General features: G+C 35.1%; 1 protein-coding gene across 2 annotated transcripts in view; it reads right to left on the bottom strand.

The window, feature by feature from the left end:
- Positions 1 to 25,000, bottom strand: part of LOC115209330 (inactive histone-lysine N-methyltransferase 2E-like) — a 519,705-nt gene that overhangs the window by 234,466 nt on the left and 260,239 nt on the right. The window lies entirely within an intron of this gene.

The following is a 25,000-nucleotide window of genomic DNA, read 5'->3' as shown; positions in this document are numbered from 1 at the left end:
TGATGATAATGACGACAACAATATTTTTTTTTTCCCTAACGGTGGAGTTATGGGTTGCTGTGATGGCGGAAACATCAACAATAACATAGCGTTACTTGTGTAATTAAAGTCTTGTCATGTTATTTTTTAAGTTGATTGAAAACTAACAAGAATAAAAAAAAATAATGCCGAGTCGATTAATAATTCAAGACAGCAACACTAACAACTCAACCAACGCTGAAAAACAGTGATAATGAAAACAATATTTCGTCTACAGGCAGGCAATTCAACCAAGCTATGCAATTGCTACTTTCACGAAGGATGAATAACAATTAAATAATAAATAAACAAATATATCAATAAAGACCAACAAAATAGCATATAGTAGTAATTATATGATTTGGTAGCAAAGAACTTGTTACCAATCAGGAATTTGATAAATCTTTTTATTTTTTATATCATTTCGACACTATTTAATATTAGATGATGCTGGATATAGTTTATCAAGTTAGAAACGTGCAAAAATTAAGGGCTTCAAAGTATAAAGGACTGTGTATACACCTAACGATACAAACATGTACATGTATACATTTACATACGATAAAAAATACGTTCAGTTTCTTCTCAGGCAGAATATAAATATATATATATATATATTACGAGTACCGCGTTGAAGGGTTTTTAATCGAACAAATCGACCCCAGAACTTATTTTTAAGCCCAGTACTCATTATATCGGCTTATTTTGCCGAACCGCTACGTTACTGTGACAAAAACATACCAACACCGGTTGTCAAGTGATGATGGGAGGACAAACACACAGATACATACATACATACATATATATATTTATATATATACATACACATATATATGGCGTGCTTCTTCCAGTTTCCGCCTCCCGAATCTAATCACAAGGCTTAAGGTCGGCCTGTGGCTATGGTAGAAGACTCTTGCAGAAGGTCCCACGCAGTAGGACTGAACCCGAAAGTATATGATTGAGAAGCAATCTTCTTACCACAGAGACACGCTGCGCCTAGAAGTTGCTTATATAGCACATAGGTTTCTCGATGTTGCTTAACGTCGGCGACCGGGCTAGAACCAGTGTTTTCAACGTGATATGGCCGTAAAAATTGTACGTGAGATTTTGTTTGCAGAGAATTTGTGTTACTCAAAGACATTGAATACAGAGTGATGTGCTTTGAGTTGATAAAAGATTAAAAAGACATATAGCTTATATATATACATATTTATAGGCGCAGGCTTGGTTGTGTGGTAAGAAGCTTGCTTCCCAACCGCATGGTTCTGGGTTCAGTCCCACTGTAAGGCACTTTGAGCAAGCGTGTTCTACTATAGCCATGGGCCAGCCAAAGCTTTGTGAGTGGATTTGGTAGACGGAAACTGAAAGAAGCCCAACATATATGCATATATGTATATATCTATTTATGCGCGCATGTGTGTGTGTTTTTTTCCCCCGCCATCGCTTGACAAGGGATGCTGGTGCGTTTATGGCCCCCACAACTTAGCGGTTCGGCAAGAGGTAGCGATAGAATAAGTACTAGGCTTAAAATGATTAAGTCCTGGGGGCGATTTCTTCGACTAAAACGCTTTAAGGCCGTGCTCCAGCATACCAGCAGTCGAATGAATGAAACAAGTAAAAGAATAAAAGAATATGTGTGCACGCGTGTGTGTGTCTCTGCGTGTGATAGAGAGAGAGTGCGTGCGTGTATACACACACATACACGCATACACATACATGCATTTGTGCAAGCGTACGACTAAGATAGTGCATCTATACGCCAGAATTATAGCTATAGCAGTTGTAATGGTATTGGTGGCAATGATGATTTTCGATACAATATCAATAGGAAGGTGGCCTGCTGGCAGAATCATTAGCACGCCGGGCGAAATGCGGAGCCGTATTTCGTCTGCCGCTACGTTCTGAGTTCAAATTCCGCCGAGGTCGACTTTGCCTTTCATCCTTTCGGGGTCGATAAATTAAGTACCAGTTACGCACTGGGGTCGATATAATCGACTTAATCCCTTTGTTTGTCCTTGTTTGTCCCCTCTATGTGTAGCTCCTTGTGGGCAATAAAGAAACAAGAATCATTAGCACGCCGGGAAATATGCTGAGCAACATTTCGTCCGTCTGCACGTTCTGAGTTCAAATTTCGACCTTGCTTGTCATCCTTCCAACGTGGAAGCGACTTAAATCTCTCATCTAAAATCGCTGGCATTGTAGTAAAATTTGAAACTGATATTGATAGGAAAAAGGAAGGACAATAACGATGCTTGACATCCTATATCGACGCATTGCTACTAATTTATTGCAGAGGCGTGTGTTGTAGTTGATCAAATCGTCTTACTATTATTGATTTTAACGATTCCACAGATGTGACTGTCGAAATCGGCCATGGCATGAGTTGAACAGAGAATGAATAATGAACGAGATCAAAGGCTGTCCAAAACTCTTTTCTTTCCCCGTTCGTACGAATGATTATTTATATTCCTGCCTCTCAATGCAATGATTGGCATTCAGAATGGAAAGAATAGATTTTCCTCCACTCAGGTCAAAGTTTTGTCTTTTTATCGTGCCTCATCGTCACTGTATGACCATTGTTCTGCACAGAGTTCCTTATAATGCATACGGAATCATATCTACATGCGTAATGAATACGTATTTAGTCTCACTGGGAAATTAGTTAAGGTATTTAGATCAGAGAAATTGAAATTAGCGAGGCGCAGACTAGTTTTGACTCATCAGAGATCTCCAAACAATAATGAGAAGTAGCAAGAAAACCACTTACCAAAACGCAAACAAAATTATGAAAAGCACGGCTCCTTTAGATAATGGTTGATGAAACTAGTTGTTCCAATTTACATTATAAAAGACGGAAATCTTGCATTTCAATCATGGAGATCAAATTTCAAAGCTACGTGCAAGATAAATTTAACACGTGGTTATGACTTATACATACTTATACACATCAAATGTATTCTTTTGGCGGAAATATCAACCAATGAAATTATTGCTATTTTTAAAGCTGCGAGCTAGCAGAACGTTAGCCCACCGGGCGAAATGCGTAGCCGTACTTCGTATGCCGTTATGTTCTGAGTTCAAATTCCGCCAATTCCGTCAAATTCCGACTTTGCCTTTCATCCTTTCGGGGTCGATAAATTAAGTACCAGTTACGCACTGGGGTCGACGTAATCGACTTAATCCGTTTGTCTGTCCTTGTTTGTCCCCTCTGTGTTTAGCCCCTTGTGGGTAGTAAAGAAATAGCTATTTAATATGCCGCTACGTTCTGAGTTCAAATTCCGCCGAGGTCAATTTTGCCTTTCATTCTTTCGGGGCCGATAAATTAAGTACCAGTTACGCACTGGGGTCGATCTAATCGACTTAATACTTATGTCTGTCCTTGTTTGTCTCTTCTGTGTTTAGCCTCTTGTGGGTAATAAAGAAATAGGTATTTCGTCTGCCGTTACGTTCTGAGTTCAAATTCTGCCGAGGTCGACTTTGCCTTTCATCCTTTCGGGGTCGATTAAATAAGTACCAGTTACGCACTGGGGTCGATGAAATCGACTTAATACCTATGTCTGTCCTTGTTTGTCCCCTCTATGTTTAGCCCTTTGTGGGTAATAAAGAAATAGGTATTTCGTCTGCCGCTATGTTCTGAGTTCAAATTTCTGACCACGAGCAGGAGTAGAGGGAGCATCATAGCCATCTGTTGAGAGAAATGTTTGGGGATTTGAACAAGTTACCACAGGGTGTTTTGTTGATGGTCCTTAAGCAACCCTTATTCAGGTATATTTTGAAGGGAATGAGCTACTCGACCTAAAGGCAATTCTAACTGGACCTCACCTGCAAAGTCATGAGCAGTTCATCTTGATATGAGATCACTACATCGCGTACATATGGTTGTAATACATGTACCAGATGTACACTTATCCGACAGATACTCATGATGGGTACATTAACTTCCGTATATTTGTACACTAGCGTGAAATTCTCTTTGTTCGATAATAATAATGGATTCATATTTAGGCATAAAGCCAGGAATGTCGAGGGAGGGGTCTAGTCGATTACATCGACATCCTTTCTACTATAGGTTCAAAGCCTAAAATTAGCGAGACAGATTGTCGATTACATTGACCCCGGTGATTCACTGGTACTTAATTTATCGAAACTGAAAGAATGAAAGGCAAAGTTGACACCGGCAGAATTTGAACTCAGAACGTAAAACTACTACTACTACTGCTGCTGCTGCCACTAATACTACTACTACTGCTGCTGCTGCTGCCACTACTACTATTACTGCTGCTGCTACTACTACTACTGCAGCTGCTGCTGCTACTACTATTACTGCTGCTGCTACTACTACTATTACTGCTGCTACTACTACTACTATTACTGCTGCTACTACTATTACTACTGCTGCTTCTACTACTATTACTGCTGCTGCTACTACTACTATTACTGCTGCTACTACTACTACTATTACTGCTGCTACTACTATTACTACTGCTGCTTCTACTACTATTACTGCTGCTGCTGCTACTACTATTACTGCTGCTGCTGCTACTACTATTACTGCTGCTACTACTATTACTACTGCTGCTGCTACTACTATTACTGCTGCTGCTGCTACTACTATTACTGCTGCTGCTGCTACTACTATTACTGCTGCTGCTGCTGCTACTACTATTACTGCTGCTGCTGTTACTACTATTACTGCTGCTGCTACTACTACTACTACTGCTACTACTTCTACTACTACTACTACTACAACTAGTAGTAGTAGTAGTAGTAGTAGATGTGCTGTCGCAAAAGAATGCAAATACTGTACACACACACACACTTACACAAAAGCATCGAGAGACTCCTATTGGGTTTAAAATACATATGCGAAAGCTCATTAAATAAAATACCATCATTATACAGTATATAAATTCTTCAGATGAAGGGAGAGAGAAGATTCACAAGAGTCACTTCAAAAATTCGAGTTACATAATGATAACGTTGGCAGAGTACTTTATCTTCATTATCGATGCATTTAACTAGCAACTAACTGTTTATCTCGTATAGATTTTCTTATATATTATATTTTACAGTGTCTTTTGATGAATGATTTATAGAAAGATTAATGTGGCATAATCATTATTATTTTATTGCATTCGTTTAATGAGTTACCAAAATATTTCTATGCAATATAAATACATACATATATACGTATATATATATATATATTTTATATATACATATATATATAAATATATATATATACGTATATACATATATATATATTTTATATATATATATATATATAAATATATATATACGTATATACATATATATATATATACATATATATATACATATATACACACATATATATATACTTATATACATATATATATACATATATACATATATATATACATATATATATACACATTTATATATATATATATATATATATACATATACATATATATACACATTTATATGTATATATATATACATACATACATATATATATATATAAATACATACATATATATATATATTACATACATACATATATATATATATATATATATATAAATACATACATATATATATATACATACATACATATATATATATTTTATATATACATATATATACATATATATATAAATATATATATATATATATATGTATGTATGTATGTATGTATGTATGTATGTATGTTATATATATATGTATATATATATGTATATATATATATGTATATATTTATGTATATTTATATGTGTATATATATATGTATACACACACACACACACACACGAATATATATATATATATATAAATACAAACTGGGACAAGAACGCAAAACATTTAGGAGACGATACAAAAAACACGGACGGGACATTCGAAGCCTTCTCTCATTTTCTCTCTCACCATTTTGTCATAGCACTATCTCTGTCTTTCTCTCTGTGTAATGTGTGCATGCCTGTGTTGTGTGCACATGTATATATACTTATATTAATATACACATATATATATATATATATATAACTATTATATATATAGAACTATAAATTATATGTGTATATATATATACATATATATATATATATATAAATATAACTATTATATATATAGAACTATAAATTATTATATGTATATATATATGTATACATATATATATATATATATATATAATATATATATATATATATATATATATATGTATGTATGTATGTTATATATATATAAATGCATATATGGGTACAAGATTTTACTAACAGTAAACGACTTGAAATGCGAAAATAAATGAGTTCAATTCACAAATAACGAGAGAAACAAATGGAAAACACAAGTAACACCGAGAACAACCCTTCATTAGTTGTCGGCCATCTACTCCTCATTTGATTGAACGCGACGCATCATCCCCAATTAAGTTCGTCTTTATCATTTTGATGCGACCCTGTCCTATACTCTTTTCTCACACATCGCTTTCACTCACGACCTATTCTCTAATTCACTTTTTCCCCCCCTTCACCGTTTTTTTGTCTGTCTCTCTCACTCACTTTCTTTCTTATTTTCTGTCTCTCGTATCTCACACGCGACCATCTTCCATCTTTCTTTTCCTCACTTGATCGTCGTTCGCTTCTTTCGGGACCGTCCTAAGAACTAGACGTATCTATCTCTCTAACCTATCTTTTCTCTTCTTAGTGAAAATATTCTTCCAGCTTTCGATATTTTACCCTTGTTCTGGGTTAACGTCCCACCATGTTTGTTTTCGTTCGCTTTCCTTGTATTTCTCCGCTGACTTGATTCTGTTACCCACATTGACCCACCATAAATATATCAAATTTTAATTTGGTACTTATGGGAGTATCTGTCTTTGAACACTCATATTGTAGTTCTATACTCAAAATGAAGAGTAGATAGACAGCCGACATATATATATGAGATACATATCCTCTCTCCCTCTCCCTCTCTGTCTCTCTCTCCTACACACAAACGCACAAACACATACATATAGAAGGCTTCTGTCAACCAGATCTATTCTGAAGGCTTTGGTCAATTCGTGGCTACAGGCTCCACTTGCCCAAGGTCCCATGCAGTGGAAGTGAAACCGGAACCATGTCGTTGCGAAGCAAGCTCCTTACCACACAGCAGCTCCTGCGCTTACACACACACACACACACGCGCGCGCGCGCAACGCATATGCATAGGAGCATGTGTGTGATTAGGATTATATATTATTTACCATGAAAGAGGTTGATGGTATGCCTGTAGTTTATCAGACAAGGGGTCCAATATTCAAAATCACCCCACGACCACACAGGCGTTCGCTAAAAGCATCTTCTCCTATCTATCTAAATTTTTCAAAAGATAAAGACGCCATTCTACATTCAACGTTTTACCAATGAATAGATAACTTAACTTTTCAACATAGTTTCACTCAGTAACATAAACAGAGGCCTTGTTTAACTAGAATAATTGTAGTATCTGATGATAAGCTTTTAAAGTAATGCTGAACCTTGTCATCCAGTGCTCAGGACAGAAGTATGTTTGTAACAGGGGTCATTTTATTCAGTAAAACATTTTCATCTTATATATATATATATATATATATATATATATATAGATAGAGAGAGAGAGAGAGAGAGAGATAGACAGATAATATATCTATATCTACTTATGTATATATATATATATATATATATATATATATATATATATATATATATATAATATACCAAGTATATATATATATCTATTTATATATATATATTGATAGTTAGATAGAAAGATAGATAAATAGATAGATAGATAGAAAGATGGATAGATAAATATGGATATATATGCATGTATATATATTTATTTGGCCCTTGACTAAGTCCCCTGTTATGGTTGCCTCTGTGAATGATGAACGTTACATACAAATCTAGATACATCACTACAATAAATTAATGTGTGTGTGAGATAGTGACAGTAATCAGTGTCAACATGTAAGCGAAATAAAACATTACATTTAATACGCAGGTGTCGAGAATACATTAGCAAGAGTAGCCTTATTTTGTAAATGAAATCAAAAGTATACAGGGATGTGAAACATGAGAACAAACGGATACAACCTGGCACATGGCTTTATGATCTCTCTCTCTCTCTCTCTCTCTCTCTCTCTCTCTCTCTCTCTCACACACACACACACACACACACAAGGGGATAGTGAAAAGTTCCTTAGCTTCCAGCGCATCGCGAAAGGCGTGGTCGGAGGCCCGATCTTCCGAGTTCTTTTACAAGGCTTATAAGAAAATGTGAAGAACAACTGCAATAGGTTTTGTAAATCTGAGAGAAGAATATGTTGATATATTGAATAATAAGATCAAAATTAACCCAGACTTTCAGCAACCCCATGTATATATATTATTTTATTATTTTACTTGTTTCACTCATTTGACTGTGGTCATGCTCGGGTACCACCTTTAGTCGAACAAATCGACCCCTGGACTTATTCGAGGGTTTTAGAACAGCATTTCTAGAAATATGTATGTATATATTTTATATATATCTACATATATATATATATATAATATATATATATATATATATATATATATATATATATATATATATATATATATTAAAATTATAAGTATATGAAAGAATGGAGTTGAACGACTAGTTAACAAATATCCTTTATTCTCGACATATGATTCGAAGGCTGCATATTCCTAATTACGAAGGAATTTGCTACCCAGGTATCGGTTATCTTTCGAATTATCCTTAATGAGATAATTCATTCAACTACTCAAATATATATATATATATGGAGGGATGGATTGATGGATGTATACATAGATAGATGGCTACATAGGTAGAGCGATAGATAGCTATATAGGTAGGTAGATAGATAGCTATATAGGTAGATAGATAGATAGCTATATAGATAGATAGATAGATAGATAGATAGATAGATAGATAGATAGATAGATAGATAGATAGATAGATAGATTGAGTAGAATAACTAAATCAATAGAACAGAATTTACAATGTATATTGAGTGTTATATATTTATAGTACAGCAGGAAAATCACTTCTGCATACCAAGGAAAAATTTAATAAACCAAAAGAAATTATTATGAATCTGAGATAATAATTCTGTCGCCCAGCTATAATGTCACTTCTGCATACAAATCTTGTCACACAAAATTTCTAATTAGTCTTGCATCCAAAGATATTTAGAAATAAGTTGACGGTTTAGTCGTATGTGTTGTAATATAATGAATAAACAAAGCCGTATAAGTACCGTCAAAAGATTGAATAAAAGTACTATAGCCAGACAGTTTATTTTCTATTTATTTAAAATATTAAATACCTGTTGTATATGCGATGTCCCGCTTCTCTCATTGTTTGTATTGTAATGTATAACGTGAAGTTGACGGCTGGAGTATTATATGGAGAGAAAGACAGGGCGATAAAGAAAGATAACCATTGCTGCTTTGAGAGAACAAGAGAGTAGGAGACAAATACAGTGAGGAGGGATGGAAAACGAGAAGAGGAACAAGAAAGAAGGAAAGATGAAAAAAAGAAAGAGAATAATGAGGCAAATAGAAGACTCCTATTTCACAGCAAAAACGCAGTAAGATAGCACAGAGAAGAGAGGTGCAGAGTAAAGAGAAATTACGGCTGGAGACTTCATGCAATGTAGCTGAAAATGTGTCCCAATAACAATGAAATCGTTGAATAGAAGTCTAAGGAATTTTATATCATACCATGGCTGGAGACAGAGATAATGTCAGACTATAATTCTATTTAACTTGGTGTTCTACCTTGCTTTCTAAGTTCATGTTGAAATATCAGAGTCTATGTTAGCACTTTATACTTAATTCATTGACAATAATTATAACGGTCTATTTGAGAATGATCTGAATTTCTTTAATACACAAACAGATAAACTGTGTTTATATTTATACACACACACACAATATTGCCTGTATACCTTGATCTGCTTCGAATTCACATTTGATGATACATAGATAGATCGGTAGTTACAAAGATAGATAAACTGATAGGTAGGTAGGTAGGTAGGTAGGTAGATACATAGTTAGAAAAATAAATGCATTGAAAAATTTATTAAAAACTTGTTAGCTGAAGCCGGCAGAAAGAAAATTAAAAAAAGAAAACAAAAGTAAAATATTACTTTAAATTTCTGTATTTAGGGCATACCACCAAACGCCTTACGCAACAATTTTCAAGGTAACGTAACATACAATAATCCATTCATATATATATATATATACTACATATATACTACATATATATTATACTATAGTAGTAGACGCCCCGCACGAACGTACACTTAATTATGTACAAACTCAAAAACACACAGTTGCACGGTCAAGTACGAACACTACATTAAACGCCACATATATATATAGTCAATAAATTCCACACTTTGGAAGGAATTGTTTTCTGTTAAGCAAGATATATGAATAATTAAGGTTAAACATCCAAATGTTAGGCAAGTAACGAATATTTTGATAGCATTTACAAAAATATTATAGAACAGAAATAGCAGATGTCGCTATTGTTCATCAAAGTACTGCGATCAGATAAGCATTCTTGCTTATTTCCTGCATGGGTTAGGCCATTAGTTCCCAAGGTGACGAGTGCAAAATTCCAGGTGGTGGTGATGGGGGGCGTTGAAGAAATGTGGAGGATAATAGGGTGGCGATGGATGTAAAAGCGACAAAATAGTAGGTTAGTTAGGTTATGTTTAATTTGTGAAATAGTTGCTTTGAATTTTCTGCAGAAAGTGGTCTGTGTTTGTGAAGGTGAGTGGTATGTAACGCTTGGAAAATGGCGTAAGTGCCAAGGGGTCAGCAGCTTGAGAAAGTTTGGCACCCACCGTGTTAGACTCTAAATATATTTTAGTCGTGTCTTCGTTACTTTTTCACTATTTGTCCACACTTTCTTCTTATCACAACAAGCCACTTTACCGCGGGGAAAGTGTCTTGGAGAGAGTTACGACATAAACAAAAGACCCATATTAGAATAATCGATATACTAAGTACATAATGGTTCAAGTGTACCAACATTTCATTATCCAAGTTCTTTCTTAGCATTACTTTAGTAGGTATAATTTGAGTCTGGCTATTTTAGAGTTTGTAAAAGATAGACATTATAGAAATTATTTTTGCTGAAATTCATGGTCGTATGATATACACCACACATAAATATAGGCGCTCGATTTCCTCTTCGTGGCTCTCTCTAACCCCCATCCCTCTTTTCTTCTATTCCTATTGCTTTCTTTCCTTTCCCGTGGCACGCAGCATCGCTTCCTCAAGGTATATTGATATAAGTTTGAAAAGTAAAAAAAACCAGCTCAACATTTATCATTTACTAAATCGCAAATATATTTTATTTCTTGAATATAGTCATTTCCAATTTTCTTCCTCTTAAAAATTCTGAAGATGTACGCATGTGTAAAGAAAATACTAAAACAACTTATTTTTTTTTTATGGAAAAGTATTGCAGAGCCGTAGTAAATTTCGATTTTCAATTTGAATTGCTTCATTTCACATACTTTCCACAATACGCTAATGTCATACTATCTTTTTGTTTTCCTTCTAACACCTATACAACCACGTGTCCGCAGAATGTTATCATTAAAGTTTCCCAAAATATATGCTATTCATAGCAAGAAATACAAACTTTGCCTCAATCATTTAACTTCAAAACCACGTAGCCATTACCACAAATATACAATAAAGTCTAGTCTTCATTTGCATACCAAGTCGAATTAGTAATGGCGAACGTGTAATTTGGAGTACTGAGAAGAATCAAATTGTTTCGACTTTCCATATATATATATATATATATATATATATATATATATATGAGTGTGTGTTTGTGTGTGTGCATATAAGTGTGTATGTGATAAGAAACAATAATTATATATATATATATATATATATATATACACCACTACCAAATTATAACCATACTATTCATAAGTCATAAACAGTCATTCGTTAATCAACGTATATTTTGTTTTGTTGACGTTAATTCCTATGGTTTCACAGAAGTAGTTGATAGCTTCCATTACCTAGGAGACCAATACAGTAGCAGGGGTGGTTGCTCTGAGAGTGTAGCTGCTAGAATAAGAATAGCTAGGGCAAAATTCAGAGAGCTCCTACCTCTGCAGGTAACAAAGGGTCTCTTGCTCAGAGTGAAAAGTAGATTGTATGACGCATGTGTGCAAACAGCCATGCTAGACAGCAGTGAAACATGGACAGTAACTGCTGAGGACATGTACAAGCTTGCAAGAAATGAAGCTAGTATGCTCCACTGGATGTGTAATGTCAGTGTGCATACACGACAGAGTGTAAGCGCACCGAGAAAAAAGTTGGACGTAAGAAGCATCAGATGTGGTGTGCAAGAGAGACGACTGCACTGGTATGGTTATGTGCTGCATATGGATGAGGACAGCAGTGTGAAAAAGTGTCACACCCTAGCAGTGGAGGAAAGCTGTAGAAGAGGCAGACCTAGGAAGACCTGGGATGAGGTGGTGAAGCACAATCTTCAAACATTGGGCCTCACGGAGGCGATGATGAGCAACCGAGACCTTTGGAGATATGCTGTGCTTGAGAAGACCCAGCAATGCCAGTGTAGCATAACCAGTCCATTTAAGAGCACCCTTCAATCATTGGGCAATAAACTGTGCTTGAGAAGACCTGTTGAGTCAAGTGAAATCATTGCCGTGGCCGATGCCAGTGCCGCCAGACTGAATCCCATGCCGGTTGCACATAAAATGCACCATTCGAGCATGGTCGTTGCCAGTGCCACCTGACTGGTTCCCATGCTAGTGACACGTAAAAAGCACCATTTGAACATGGTCATTGCCAGTGCCACTTGACTGGCTCCCATGAAAGACTGGTACTTATTCTGTTGGATTCTTTTGCTGATCTGCTATGTTATGAGAAAATGAACATATCAACAACTGGTTGTCAAGTGGTGGTCGGAGACACACACACACACAACAGGTTGCTTTCAATTTCCTATGGTTTTACTTTATGGAAAGTAAAACACATCAGGAATTATGTGTTACGAAAGAGAGCCCCTGCCCCAAATGCATTTGTTTCCTAGTGAGAGCAACATTAATTCATATTAGTAGAAAGGATTTTATATTAGTTAGAAGTTATATATACGTATGCCCTCATAAATGTAGTCCTATATGTAGATAGGAAATAAATACTGCAGTCAAATCTGATCTGGATCTCAAAAATCACTGGAAGCAACGTTTTCTTTTCGCCTAATTGCATATGTATTTTCAAGTATTGCTATACACAAATATATTTAAGTTACTTATTATAATTGAAAGTTGAATGTAATAATGGTCTCTTTTTCTTCTCCACCTGGTTCAGTCATTTGACTGCGGTCATACCGCCTTGAAGGGGTTTAATCGAACAAATCGACCCCAGTACTTTGTGTTTTAATCCTGGCATGAATTCTATCGGTCTCTTTTGCTGTACCGGTAAGTTACAAAGAGGTAACCAAACCAACACTGGTTGTAAAGTAGAGGCGAGGGCTAAACACACACACACACACATACATACATACATACATACATACATACATACATACATACATACATACATACATACATACGTACATACAATTACATATGTGTTGGACTTCTTTCTGTTTTCTTCGACCAAGTCCACTCACTAAGCCTCGGTTGGCCCGGGGCTACAGTAGAAGATACTTGCCCAAGGTGACACGTAAGGGAACTGAACCTGCAGTCACGTGCTTAAAAAGCACGCTTCTTACCACACAGCTACACCGGTGGTTTCACATTCTTAAACGTTCCTATTATTATTTTATATTATTTTCATTAAATCCCCAATTCAACTTTGTTTTACATTCATTAAAACTATTGTGTACTATAACATGTATCAATCATAGTAATGCTTTGACTGGTTTTAAAAATTTTCTGTTTCTTTTCCGTATCAATTTCAGTCGTTGCTAAATCATTAAATTAGGATTTACAAGTAAAACAACCATTTTTCAAATTATGCAATTGACTTCGAAACGAGTCGAATGTGTATCCGAGACTTAGGTGCATATGTCTCGCACATAATATAATTCATCTGTCCGTCTGACGATAAGGCATACAGTAAACTGCAAAACATGTACACTAGATAGTATTCACTATAATTTCATCATTATCGATATTGCTTGTTCAAAAGCAAATGCTTCAATGCTTAGAATCTGCATCCATAAACAACGAATAGCTTAATGGATAGCTGAAATTGAAAAGAAAGATTCTATCTGATGTTTCTCATTTTAATGTTATTATTTAAATAACTGGGAAATCATAAAATAAATGAATTCCACAAATATAATGGATGAATTACATAATATTGAAGTAAAACGGATGAATGTAGTAAAATTATAACCGTGTAAAATAGATTTCACAGACTAGTAAAAGATCACCACCGGTAAAACAAATCTCTCTCTCTCTCTTTCTTTCTAGTGTGCATGTGCCAGCACATCTGTGAGTGTACATATGCTAGTGTATGTTGCATATATATATATATTGGCTAAACTGGCATCATGACCATCCCTAAATACAACAATATCTGTTTCAACACACGATTTCACATCAAGCATCTTGCAAAACAAATATATAAACGTAAAAAAGGTATATATAATCATATCTATGTATCTATCTATCTATCTATCTATCTATCTATCTATCTATCTATCTATCTATCTATCTATCTATCTATCTATCTATCTATCTACCTATATGTGTGTGGGCGTGCGTCAGTTTCTGAGTGTGTGCGCGTCAGTGTATGTATGGTGTATATATATTTTTGCATGTTCAAAAATAACAATACAGATGATATACAAATCCCCAAACACTCAGTAGAGATAACACAAGAAAATACAACCATAAGTTTTTTTTTAAGATTCTAAAATCTTTTAATCCATTATTAGTTCATTAGGTGAAAGACATCATATTTCGAGCTTCCATCTGCGGCAAAATGATAAAATTCATAAAAGACTATTTAAAATTTGTAGCTCGATATAATTCGGATTCTATAGAAAAAGCCTAGTATTTATTCACAAACGGATTAATATTGGACTATGTTAAATTATGTCATATATTTAAAATCTTACCAAATAGTCAGTCTTAGACAGCATAAAAATGTTTGCTGTACTTATTGAATACTGAAGGTGATGAAATCAAGTACTTCTCAGGTACTGGGCTCGATGAAATCAATTAACTATTTCTCCTTCGAATCATTGGTTTTGTGCCAAAGTTTGAAACAACAACAACAACAACAACCCACCACCACCACCACCATTATTATTATTATTATAAATTATTATTATTATTATTATTATTATTATAAATTATTATTATTATTATTATAAATTATTATTATTATTATTATTATTATTATAAATTATTATTATTATTATTATTATTACCACTATTTTAAGCACGCCGGCAAGATTCTTACCGGCATTTCGTCCATTTCTACCGTCTGAGTTCAAATTTTGCTGAGGTCAACTTCGCCTTTCATCCTTTCGGGGTTGATAAATTAAGTACCAGTTGAGTCCTGGGGTCGATATAATCTATTTACACCTCACCGAACATTTCAAGCCTTGTGCCTTTTGTAGAAATCATCATCATCATCATTAAACATGCCGGAAAGATGCTTAGCGGCATCTCATCCATTTCTACGTTCTGTTTTGAAATTCCGGCGGAGCCTACTTCGTATTTCATCAATTAGGGATCGATAAAACAAGTATCAGGAAAACTTTGCGGTCGATGTAACCGACTTAACACCTCCTCCAAAATATCTGACCTTGTGCCAAAATTTGAAATCATAGTTATCATTATTATTATTAAGTGAGAGAGCAGTGCGTGCCATCAAAGTGACACTAGGGTAAAATATATGAAGCCCAGTATACCCATCATGACTACCCGTCTGATAAGGATACACCAGGCACATGCAACACAACCATATGTGCGCGACATGGTGATCTCATATCGAGATAAACAGCACATGACCTTGCAGGTGGAGCACAGTTAGAATTTTCTTCTGGTTAAGTAACCCATCTATTATCATTATTATTATTATTATTATTATTATTATTATTATATTATTATTATTTCTATTTTCAGGCAGCGAGCTGGTACAATCATTGCCTCACAGGGCAACACGTTTAGCGGACTTGTCCAAGACATGTGTAGAATGACAAAACCGTTATGCACGACATTTTCCTTTAACTGGGAGATAAGTCCATCATTCTTTGCCCGTTGGTTATTCTGAATAAGTTTGTCGGGTGGTCGAGGCTGAAAGTCATGAGGACCGCCTTTTTCAAGGGGAGAGTGAGGGGCTATCCCAAGCGAATTTATTGAAAATGGATGCAAGTGGGAAAAATGGCAAGAATGGATGGCAGTAAGTTGGAGAAAGGAACTGGAAAGAGCACTTTCCCGTGGTGTTTAAGGACATCTTGGATAGGGGGTGGGGGTCCTCGAAAGACAAAACAGGCCCTCCTGTATCAACAACAACATATATCAGTAATACTACTAATGTCAAAGCCCCAGACTACCAATAAATGTAGAGTTTAACAGTAAATCAACGTAGGAACATATCTATGTTGCCGCTCAGTCTGGTAGAAGCAACATCCAAATCTTTCTCAAAAACGATTTTGTCGTTTTCAAGATGGGAAGACATATTGAAAAACGAATTTATAGATAGAGCGACACACAAACAAAATGGAATGGACAATGCTTTAACACATAAATATATAAATAGCCGATGAAGAATTGTAACATGAAGAAAAAAGAAATAAGAATTAAAGGAAACGTAAAATTTGTATGATGATTACAAGGGAGGAATTGAATGAAGTAAAATCTTAACATTATGTTAATATCAGTGAAAAATTGCATTGCAGAATAAATCAACAACAGGCAGCTGCAACACGCTGGATGCATATATATCAATTGTCAATTTAATGTATTTCATATCGATAGAGACAGCAAGTACAAGACGAAAAAAACTATATTCAATGGCTGCTTACATTTTCATACGACAATAATAACAAGTAACAACAGCACCGATGTCGGCAAGAGAAATGGATAACAAAAATACGTAATATTGAATTAAAAAACAAAACTAACGGAGAAGGAACCATTTTTTTTTTAATATGGAAGCAAATCAATGACACAAAGGAATAAAGAAACGAAAAACGAAATATGAATGAAAAAGAGTGAAATATAGACGGAAAGAAGAGTTGATAGGAGGACATAGGTACAGTAAAGTAACTAAGCAAATGAAAATAAATAAAAAGTTTCATAAGCAGCAGCGATTTATCACACACACACACACATACACACATATACACGTATAGTAAAGGTATACATAGTAGCGGTAAAGTTACCTTCTTGAGTCATGCTGACTTACAAGGGCCGTTTTCCCGGTATCATGGCCTATAAATTCCACACCTAGACGCAGTATTACTCATTTTTGTCCGCTGAGTGGACTAGGGCAACGTGAAATGAAATGTTTTGCCCAAGAACACAACGCGTCGCTGGATCCAGGGATCGAAACTAGAATCTTACGATCATGAGTTCAACACCCTAACCACTAATCCCGTGCCTTCACACGCACAAACACACACACACACACACACACACGCACACTAATGTATCGTGAGAATGAAAGCGTGCAGCCTAATAGTTAATGGGTTGCGCTCAACGATTGTGAAATAGCCATGGTGCGTTATACTCTTGAGCAAAACACTTTCTTTCACGTTGCTCCAATCCACTCAGATTCAAATGTTTAACCATGAAACCAATAAGCTTTTTCTTCGGGGGAAATGTTGGATTGCCTTCCTAGTCAGCGGAGTGATACCATTGGAAAGCGACAACGATGTGAAGAAACGCTTTTCAATATAGTGATGTATGTGTGTGTACGTCAAAGACATTCGCGACATTTGGAGAAGAGTTAATTACTTTTAAGGATACGGCATTTCGTTATGTAACTGTCATACACTGTAAATTATATCAAATGTTTTTACAGATAATCTATTTGAGTCACTAGTCAAGGTTATCGCTACATATATCCTATACAAATTATAGCCAACACTTATTTTTGCTACGAAGTTTCGTATTTGAGACGCCAAGCGTAAACAATGAATGAGATCAAAGATGTAAAAATATGTTCGTGGGTATTAATGGGTTGAATAGGTGCTGATGAAAGAGTAAAAGCTTCCAAAATATAGCAAATACGCCCATTACCTACTTTTCATCTCCGATTTCATTGTTTGTTTACATCTGGCGTCTCGGATACGAAACGCCGTAGCCAAAATCAGTGTTGGTTATAATTTCTGTGGGATATCTGTAGAGATATCCTACACAAGTGATGTAACATAGTAGAACATGGTATTGACCTATAAAAACGTTTAATATACTTAATAGTCTATTATCATTTCATAACGAAATACCGCCTCCCTGCAGGCCATTAATATTTACGTAGCAGATTCCAGGAATGTGTTTGATATAACAATAAAATTGTTATATCCAATAACGTTGAACTCCTGTAGTTAGAGACTATTTAAGCAATGAGTTCGTGGATGGCTAATGGGTTGGATGGGCGTCGATGAAGGAGAAAAAGCTGCCAAAATATGGGATATACTCATTTTTCATCTACGAGGTCATTTTTTGTTCACATCTGGCGTCTCGGAATGGTCGTAGCAAAAGTTAGCGCTAGTTATAATTTCTAAAGAGATAGCCTAAACAAGTGTAGTAGAGGCAGAGCATATTTAATCTATCCTTCATTTACTTATTACCTGCCACCAAGCACAGTATCCCTCTCTACAGTGTAAAGTATGACAAGAGAAATCAAACAACCAACGTTTACCTCGGCTTTTATTATCTAGACATATCATTATTATTATTATTATTATCATCATCATAATTTTTATTATCGTAATCATTAAAGAGAACAATTAGCAGAGCTGTTAGAGCGTCGAATAAAAATGCTTGTTGGCTTTTCTTCCGGCTTCTGTGTTGAAATCTGGCCGAGGTCGATTTTGTCTTTCATCCATTCAGATTCGATAAAACAAAGTACCATTTGAGCACTGGGGTTCAACGTAATCGGGTAGATCCCTCCCGCAAAATTTCAGACTTTCATCTTATAGTAGAAAGAAATCATAATTGCTATTATAAATCTATTGAAAGCTAATTTACTTAACAGGGGTCTTGCCTTGAGATTTGATGAAAACATGTTCCTTTAAATCTCCAGAATCTTTCTTAGGATCCTTGCAGGAGACAAGAGGGCGCTTCTCTTCAGTTCGAAAATGTTTGCTTCAATTCGTATACGCTTCAAACTCTTACGTAGCAGTCTGCGAATTGCGTCATGCGAACCAATTACCAAAGGAACAATTATTACGTTTCTCTTTGACAACCTCTTCAGCTCTCTACCTGCGTTGTGATATTTCTCAGGTTACTTAATTTTTTTGGCAACCGCCCTATTATCATATCCTATAGCAAAGTCTATTATATCACGCCGTTTTCGCTTTCTTTTCTCTCTGTTTCTTAATGCGTCCTACTTTCATATTTGTTCTCCTTGCTTCAAAAGCATGGTCACTCTTTACGGACAAATCCCATAAAATCTTGTATTTATAATTCACCATCACCGCTTGTCGCTCGTATTCATACAGCTTTTCCATTACTTTGAATGCATACAGTTATCTAACTGTAACAAATCAATACACTCTTTCGCTGAAAAAATTCATGCCTGCGCTTATATTCTTTATGTGCTAGCTTACTACGTTCACGTAGGAAACAGTAATACTTCTGTCTCGTTTACGTTCCTAGTTCAAGTTATGCTTTTCGCCTTTCCGGCTACATAATATAAAGTACTTCTTAATTACTAATGTCGATGCTATCGATGACCCACCATTAAGAATGACTAGGCATGTGTTTACATGAGAAACAACAACATTGCTGTAATGTTTGTCAACATGGGATATACTAAGGTATCAGTTTCACTCAGCCCTGGATACAAATATATCAAATAACGTAAAAAAATATTACACAAATGAAAAATATTTACAAAAGTAGGCACAACATCACATATTTGTATCTCAACATGCAACAAATTGTGACAGCCAAAATGTAATAGCAAATTCGTTAGTATGATTAACCAGACATAGTCCGTTCCAAGGAAAAATACATTGGACAGTTATATTACGAATGGAAGTGCCTCGTTGTTCAAGGAATTTGACCAGTACAGGAAAAAGAGGTAAATGTCTTAGTGAAATTCGAGAACGATTGCAAATTTCACAAAACAATATCTGGAAGAATCACTGGGCTTTTTTAAGTGAGTCTATTTTCATTGATCTTTGTACCCCTAGTCAATGGGCTCAAGACATAACATTAAGGGTAATAGATTTGGCAGTTAGAACAAATAGAATTTTACACGGAGGAATAAGCAATATCATATCCCAGGGACTGATGTTTACAGAACAACATTAAACGTAGATACGAGGATAGACGTGAATGTTCAATTCCCACAAACGCCTCCTCATCATAATGAAAGATGAGAAGGAGACTAGAAGAAAATGGCAAAATCTCCTCGCTGCCAAAAAAAAAAAAAGAGTAATAACAAAAAAAAAAGAGTAAAATAGTAGACTTAACACATCAGAAAAAGCTCAGCTTTAGAACAGCATAAAATTTACAGTCTTTAGAATGGACAAAGAAAATTTGATGGATATCCCGAAGAACTCGGTAACAATTTGATTGAGGGGGAGATAGCCGTGACTATCTTTGAAAAAAAAACATCCTAGCGCCCAGCATTAAATTGCTGATTGAATCGCATAGTTTTATGTTCGTTCGTAAATGTTGGATTCAATGTTTGAGACTTCGTAATTATCGGTGAATATAACGCATTATTTCATTCTAATGATTGGTATATAGAATTTTAATGTCGCCATATTATATATACAGTCGATATATACTGGTAGTGCATTCAAAATCAAACGGTTCCAATCACGAATTGAAAATGAAACGCTGACTCAAGACTCCTTGAAATAATTGTCAGTTGATAATGTTCCTCACGTGATTAGAAAGAACAGATTGAAAACAAGAAAAAAAGAATGCTTGAAAGAAAAAAAAAATATAGGACATAAAAGAAGAAATTAAAAAGCCTGAAATTAATGAATAAACAAGACATAAAAGCCTGCAACAAGAGAGAAATAAATAAAAATAAAAACAAGAATGAATGTTAGAAATAAAGACAGGAAGGTAGACGTAAAGTTTATAATAAATACCAAAGAAACGAAGAAAGAGAAATCAGACTAAAAAAATACATAAACTTGTTTAAGAAGAAAGTAGGTCAAGAGAAGAGTTAGACAAAGAAAATGAAAGAGACGGACAGTAAGAAATAAATTATTAGCGAAAGAAAAATAATTAAAAACAAGCAAAGAAAAAAAAAAGCTTTGAAGAACTGAAGAAAAAAAAAAATAGCGAAACAAATTAGGAATGAACTGAAGAAATAATAGATATAAAAAAAATGTATAAAAATACTAGTTAAGGAAGAAGAGACACGAAAACAATATAGTAAAAAGAAAGAAGGTAAACAAGCGAAAGAAGAAAAGAGGTTAGCAGCAAGAGCAGCTGAAAGCATTGAGAGGAGGAGGATGAAGAGGAGGTGGAAGTGGAGGAGGGCAGCAGTAACTGCTTCGATTTCACCATTTCATACAATCTTTTAGTTTCTTTGTATTGATAGAACGAATATATATTGACTATTCCGTACAACATTTTGCTGGCAGCAGACATCGATAGCACTCGATGCACGATCTCAGACGAAAACGAAAACAAAAATAAATGTATACATAAATATATTGAAAAAGGTAAAACAAAAAAAAAACAAAAAAAATGAAGAAGAAGAAGAAGAAACTATTATGTCTTATGTAGTTAGCTGCTCTGCAGTTTACTGCAAATGGTATAGGATACTTTTCTTCGAAGTTCTGTGATTCTTTTACCTATTTTATAAATATATGCACGCATTGACAAGGGGGAAAAAAGTGTCCGCATACACTGTACATGCATACACAATCTCACAGCACAAATATGTGAGTTTGTGAATGTATATGTGTATATGTATATACAAATATATATAAATGTGTGAATGTAAATACGTAGGGGGTTGGTTGTAAATCTAAGTTTCACCTCTCGAGGCTTACTAGAACAGCGAGCATAATACAAATCTTCTAGATATTTTTATATAAAAAATTCTGTATAAGTGCAGACTTCAGGGGTATTAGCATTATATATAGGAAAATATATGTATGAAGGAAAATATATATTTATGGTTATTTATATTTAGGTACACGTTCGTTTATTCAACTGTGATTTGCAAAGTTCTTATTTTATTTACAGTTAAATTTGTTGAGATACCGCAATCGGGCATTTTCGGCCCGAAAGCTTTTACTTTCATATTATGATTATATTATGTTTTCCCTGTATGCGAATATAAAACTTCGTAAATTTATATTACTCATGTGTACTTAGCTTACTCACGATGCTAAAACTTCTATGGAACATTTTTTTCATCAAATGCACAAACACTAGAAGAATTTGTACTGACAAACAACCACGTACATATCTCACACACGCAATTTTATCAATCCCAATGTAAGTCAAACAGTTCCTAACTCCAAATTTCACCAACGATTGAGATTTAATCTTCAATAACATTTAGATTTTCATGTACGATTGTTTCATATACAGACGTTCCTAACTAATCCTATTTTGTTTATAATATACTAACTCCTGTGTATAGAACAGGTTTTCCTTCTCACTTCTACTATGATAAAAAAACAAAGCTTTCCAGTTTCATAAAATTTAAATCATCACCACAGTTTTGCAGTAAAACAAATTTCTAAACCCTTTTCGTTTAAGTAAATGTCTCTTTTCAGTTCATAGACCTTTATATGATATTTTTCATGTAGGGCTGGTTTTGTGGTGAGAAGTTTGCATCCCAGCAATATAGTTCTAGGTCCTACTGCGTGGCTTCTTGACCAAGTCTTTTCTACTATTTTACTATAGCGTTGGGCCGACGAAAGATGTGAGTGGGTTAGTTGGGATGTGGGGTAGGCAAGAGTGGGGAAAGCAAGGGTGGGGTGTGGGTTAGGCTGAGGGTGAAGTAGAAGTGAGCGTGGGATGGCATGGATAGGGAAGGTGGGGTTGGATTGTGTAGGAGTGGGGATACGAGGGAGGGGTGACGATGAAGGAAGAGTGGGAGGGAGAAGGTGGGTAGGAGTGAAGAGAAGAGAGAAGGAGAGGAGTGAAGAGAAGAAGTAGGAGTTGGAGCAAGAGAGAAGAGGTGGGTGGGAGTAAATAGATGTGAGAGAGAGAGGAGATGGAGGAGGGTTAGCTGAAGAGGGGAGGAGAGCTGAGCCCATTTGGCGTAAAGGAGAGAAGAGAGAAGATTAATCTTTGTTCACGTATATATATATATATATATATATATATATATATATATATATATATATATATAAATATATGTGGTTCCAGGTTTAGTGCCACAGCGTAGAACTTTGAGCAAGTGTCTTCTACTATAGCCTCAGGCGAACCATAGCCCTGTGAATGGATTTGGTAGACGGAAACTGAAAGAAGCACGTCGTATATGTGTGTGTGTGCATGTGTTGGTGTGTGTGTGTGTATTTCTGTGTTTATGTTTGTCCCCTACCATCGCATGACAACCGAAGTTGGAGTGTTTACGTCCCCATAATCTAGCGGTTCGGCAAAAGAGACCGATAGAATAAGTACTAGGCTTACAAAGAATAAGCCCCGGAGTCGATTTATTCGACGAAAATGCGGTGCTCCAGCATATCCGAAGTAAAAAAGTAAAAGAGTATTAAGACATGTAAAAAAGTAAGAGTCATTAAAGTCTGGCCATACGGGAGCACATCTTTGAACAATTGTCAGTTGAAGGAATCGTTGCGTTGTATGAGTTCATTTCGATTTGCACGCTTCCAAACGCTATCCATTATATTGCATATCGTTAGTATATTTTCCATTATAAGACAGCAACGATGTGTCAGTTGCTGCTTATTGTTTTTGTTTTTTTTCTAGTATTTTATTGACTTTCTAAGGTAAACTGATCCCGAAGCGTTTTTGCGGCAGCAGTCAGTTTAAAAGTATGGATTAATTTGATCCGGCAATATTTAATTTAAATCTCTGTTCGATCAAGTGTCATCTATTGATTGAAACGTAGCTACTTTAAATATGAATGCTTCAAAGGTGTTTACATTTATGTGCGTGATTCAATGCAAGTGAACAAGCATTTGCAGATTTGAATGAATGTGTGTGCATATGTATGTTCTGCAGTAAGTGATATCCATGGAAATGCATTATTCTCCAACTAAGCCTTCAAATCTAAGCCTGTAAAGATTTTAATGGCATTTCCGTTGCCTACATACACTGCAAGGAAACTGTATTCTTGATGCAGGTGAAAGTCTATAAGTGTTGATCATGATAGAAATAGCATGTGCAAATATGTACACGCCAAACTAGTGTGTACATACGCACATGTGCATTTTATCATGTACCTGTTTATTTAAGTGTATTGTGCGTATTTTGGTTTTCGGTGTGCATAGATAAGTATCTGAAAAAATTCTGTCATATAGCTGATATAAATTTATTGAGGATGACGAAATGGAAAGAGCAAAAATATAAAACGAATTTACCAAATAACAAAAAAGAAATGAACATATAAAGAACTAGAAATGCTAAAATATGAAAACTTTATTAAATCGATACGAAAATGTCAAAAAACACATTTAACTGAAACACTAATATTGTAAATACTTCTTTCCAGAAAAGATCGATAAATATATGTAAACAGGTAACCGTATAGAATGTAATACAGGTAAGTGCTTAGGTATATGTCGCGTGTGCATCAGGTAACTCACAACATTTGTC

Source organism: Octopus sinensis, linkage group LG3 (genome assembly GCF_006345805.1).
Source record: "Octopus sinensis linkage group LG3, ASM634580v1, whole genome shotgun sequence".
NCBI lineage: Eukaryota > Metazoa > Mollusca > Cephalopoda > Octopoda > Octopodidae > Octopus > Octopus sinensis.
The sequence above is the reverse complement of the archived record's forward strand: the minus strand, read 5'-3'. Positions and strand labels throughout refer to the sequence as shown.